The sequence below is a fragment of the Geospiza fortis genome, unplaced genomic scaffold (assembly GCF_000277835.1).
Source record: "Geospiza fortis unplaced genomic scaffold, GeoFor_1.0 scaffold32, whole genome shotgun sequence".
Classification (NCBI taxonomy): domain Eukaryota; kingdom Metazoa; phylum Chordata; class Aves; order Passeriformes; family Thraupidae; genus Geospiza; species Geospiza fortis.
In genome coordinates, this window is record NW_005054428.1 from 893,508 (window position 1) to 898,107 (window position 4,600).

The window sequence follows — 4,600 nt, forward strand, 5'->3', positions numbered from 1 at the left end:
AGGGATGGCAGCCTGGCAGCGAGCAGCAGCAGTGCTGAGCAGTTCTCACACCTGTGGAATGAGCTCAGGGCCTGGGGTCACTGTGGGGTTGCAGGGGATGCACTGTCCCCAGTGTCACCTCCAGGGTCACTGGGCAGCCAGCACAGGGCAGGCTCAGGGGTCCCCTGGGTCAAACCCAGCCCCAGCTCGGTGCTGATGGGTTTGGGTGGTGCCAAAGCAGCCGGGTCACCTCCTCCTGCCGTGCTGCAGCTGCCGCCCTTGGCCACAACCAGGACCTTTCAGACTGGTCCTTACTGGTCCTTACTGGTCCCAGCTACACCGCACGAGGAGTTCCTGGTGCTCTGAGTTCCCGGGAACGGCTGATCCCTGCCCCAGCTCTGAGAGCAGCATCGCTGCCCCGATTCCTGCACAGACATCCTCATTTTATCCATTCCCTGGCAGGGAGCTGCAGCTGCTTTCCCAGCGCTGCCAGGGAGCATTAGGAGATCTTTGATTGCTGACCTTGCCCCTGCCTGGCTGATTTGCTCTTCCCTTGTACTTCCTGACAGCTGCCTCTTTTCCAGCCTGCTCCGCCCGGGGCTGCGCGCTGCCCTCGGGCAGCTCCGCTTTGCTGCGGGCGCGGACGGCTCCGGAATCGCTGATGCTCCGAGAGCTCAGCGCTCCTCTATCCCTGTCCTGCTCACGGACCGTGGATCATCCCAGCCGGGCAGAGCTCTCCAGGAGCCGCCAGAGCCCTGGCATTGCCAAACTGAGTCCTGATCCATGGGGTTTCTCCTCCAGCAGATTGCGGGGCGAGGGGAGCGGTGCCCGGCGCTTCCCGGCCCCTCCGGGGTGCAGGATGGCTGCGGAAGGGAGGGGGAATTTCATCAATAAAAGCGGCGATTTTGCCTCCCCCGCTCTCCTCCCTCACGCCTGGCGTTTGAAAGGCAGGATTGAGAGCTCGCAGCTCGGGGGCTGCTGCAGATGTGGAGCGGGGCCGCTCCCCGGGAGTGCTTCCAGCAGCAGAATTCCGACGGGAGGAAATGGGCCGGCGACACCCCGCAGACAATGCTCCATTGGAAGTCTCCTCTGCAGATGTGCTTCCTCCTCATCAGCACTCGCGATCCGCATTGAGGCTCCTTCCCTCCTGCCCCGCGCTCTAAAGGGGCTGAGATTTCATCTTGGGTTCCTTCCCAGAAGGATGAAAGGAAGGAGTGAAAGGGAAGAAAGGGAAAGCAGCCGCTCTGGGTGGGACCGGCTCCCGCTGAATGGGAATTCTGGGTCACACCGGCTCCACTGAAGGTTTGCCAGGCAGCTTCTGGAGCTCAGATGGAGCTGGGGTGGGTCTGGGCTGGATTTTGTGCTCCCAATAAAAGGACAGAGCGTTTTTTCCCTTCAGAACTTCCTGTGAGTTGGTTTTCATTGCTCCCCCAAGCTGAGAGTAGCCTTGAGAATCCCAGGATTGCTGAGGTTGGAAAAAACCTCTGGGATCGTCGAGTCCAAGCTGTGCCTGATCCCCTCCTTGTCCCCAGCCCAGAGCTCTAAGTGCCACATCCAGGAATTCCTGGGACAGCTCCAGGGATGGGCACTGCAAACCTCCCTGGGCAGCCCCTGCCAATGCTCCAGGAACAGGGACAGGAGCAGAGGGAACGGCCTCAGGCTGGGCCAGGGCAGGCTCAGGGTGGGCACAGCAGTAATTTCCCCATGGAAAGGGGGCTCAGGCCTTGGCAGGGGCTGCCCAGGGAGGTTTGCAGTGCCCATCCCTGGAGGTGCCCCAGCAATTCCTGGAGGTGGCACTCAGAGCTCTGGGCTGGGGACAAGGTGGGGATCAGCTGGGACTCGATGTCCTTGGAGCTCTTTTCCCACCTCATCTCTGGGATCCTGAGCACCAGAATCCCAAAGGCTTTTCCCACAAGGGAATATCCATCCAATGGCAGCCCCAGCAGCAGAGGTGTCCCTGCCCCAGCCCCTTCTGGCAGGGAACATTTCCTGTTCCCCACAGCTCCAAACCCCTCACACCAACAACAGAAAAGGAGCCCTGAACGTCCTTAAAATCCCATTTTTGCATATTGGGGGGAAATTTCTGCATGGAAAGGGTGCTCAGGCCTTGGCAGGGGCTGCCCAGGGAGGTTTGCAGTGCCAATCCCTGGAGGTGCCCCAGCAATTCCTGGAGGTGGCACTGAGTGCTCTGCGCTGGGGACAAGGTGGGGATCGGGCACAGCTGGGATTTGATGGTCTCAGAGATCTTTTCCAGCCTCAGTGATCCCAGGATTCCGCGATCCCATGAAAAGGACGGTGCCCTGGGGTGGCACCTCCAGCATTTTGGGACCTGCAGCAGAGCAGGGCTGGAGGCAGAGCTGGTGCAGTGGGGATGGAGCTGCACTGGAGCGGTGCTGGAATGTGGGGAATGGTGATGGATGGGATGAGGAGAACAGAAGGAAATCAGCAATTCCCAAGTCCTGCCACAGAGACCTCAAGGGAGTAGAAATTCCCATTCCTTGTGCTGGTGTCTGTAGGGGTGTGGAAGGTCTGGAGCTGTGGAAGGCAGAGCCCCAGAGCCCATCCCAGAGCTTCCCAAGGAAATGAGGCAGGAAAACCTCTGGCTGAGCGAGTTCCAGGTGAGGGGACTATTTTGTTAACCTACAGCACCTTTTTAAGGGTGAGAAACAGGGAGCTTTGGAAAACCAAACACAAGGAACTCCCTTGACTCTTCCAACATCTTGAATGGTGCTGGTTGTTTGTTTTCACCCAAATCTGTGCATTTTGATTTTTTAAGCAAAAAGCGTTTTTCAAATGTCTCTGTCTGTGCCCTTCTTCCCTATTGTCTGCAAACCCAGCTTCTTTTTCCCAAATAACATTTTTTAGTCCCCAAATCCCAACCAAAACATGCTACATTAATTTGAATTCTGAGTTATTGTCTGATGGTTCTTTCTGGAAAGTGTTTTTTTTTTTTTGTCTCTTTTGTACCGGAGTTCAAATATTTTCAGAGCAAAACAGTGGCTAAACATTTTTAATAGGGAGCTCTTTTATCCAAATCCTTCATTGAGGAAACAGCTCCGGTGTGGTTTTATTTCCCTGCATCTAATTTAATGTATTAAACCTTCTGAGCACTGGCTTTCATTTAAATGACCTTTTTTCTTTATTTGATTCAGGGAGGGTGAGTGGGGGGAAAAAAAATCCGATTCTTTTCTGATGAAACAACTGCAGGAAAAGGTTTCTGTCTTGAGCAGAATGAAAATGAGCATCTGAATGCTCTCTCCCACACTGGGACTGGCAGAGGAGCTTTAAAAAACACAAAACCAAAATAAAACAAAACAAAAAGAAGAGACGACCTCAAACAGTTGTTTCTGTTAGAAATGGTTTGTTTTGTTCTTCCCTGAAACAATCCCCAGCCTCTGGATGCCCAGACTGCTGGGGAAATCACGGAATTAGAGAGCAGTTATGGCTGGAAAAGCCTCCAAGAGCATCAAGGCCAAACTTTGACTGAATCCCACTGAACCAAATCTCCAAGTGCCACATCCACCCATTTTTGGGCACTTCCAGGGATGTGGCTCCTGCACTGCTCTGGGCAGTCCCTTCCTGTGATTAACTCCTCTTTCCACGAGGAAATTCCTGCTCATGTCCAGCCCAAACCTCCCTGGCACAACCTGAGCCTGTTCCCCTCATCCCACCCTCGCCTTTGCAGCACACCAGGGCTGGCTCTGACTTTTGGGAGCTCCAGGCATCCAGGAAGGCCTTGGAATGCTCCATGAAGATATCCAAGTGGTCCTGAAGGAATACAGCTATTCCAGCTCCAGGGGTTGGATGGGGGCATCCTTTGCGTGCCCCCATCCCTTGGACACCACATTCCCTTGGATATTGGGTTCCCTTGGATACCTTGATCTCTTGGACACCACATTCCCTTGGATTTTGGGTTCCCTTGGGTGCCACCATGCCGTGGACGCCACAATTGCTTGGATTTTGTGTTTCCTTGGATGTCATGACCCCTTGGAAAGCGCATTTCCTTGGATATTGTGTTTCCTTGGATACCACACTTCTCACTGGGCAGAGGCTGGGCTTTAAACAGCCCCCAAGCTCTGGCTGCACAGCCCCAACCCTTCCCAAGGGATTTTTCCTGATTTTTCCAGAGCAGCTCCCTGCAGGAGCCCTGGGTCGCTCCTGTCACAGCGGCCACCAGGATGGACCACCTGGGATCCCTTGATGTGGGCAGAGAATGGAAGGCAGGAAAAGTGGATTTGCTTTCCCAGCCTTTTTTCTCCTCCTGGGTGGAGACTTCCAGCCAGGATCAAGCAGGTGATCCCTGGGATCTGCGCTCCAGCCTCACCCTGGTGATCCCAGTGTTCCAGCAGGCACAGAGGTGACCCAGACTCTGCTCTCATCCCACCCTGCCCAGGAGCTCTCCTTGGATCCCTGTTTTCCTCTTTCTCCTGCTGTTCTGGACACAACAAAATCCAAACCAAAACAAAAAAGAGCACACAGCTTCATTTGGCAATCTCTAGAGATGTCGGAGCAGAGGCAGCCACGGAATGAAGATCTCGCATTCCCAGGAAATAAATTAGATGTTGATTGGCAAGTGAAATCCTGCCCAGCCTGCCTGGAATCCCAGATGAGCCCACCTGCA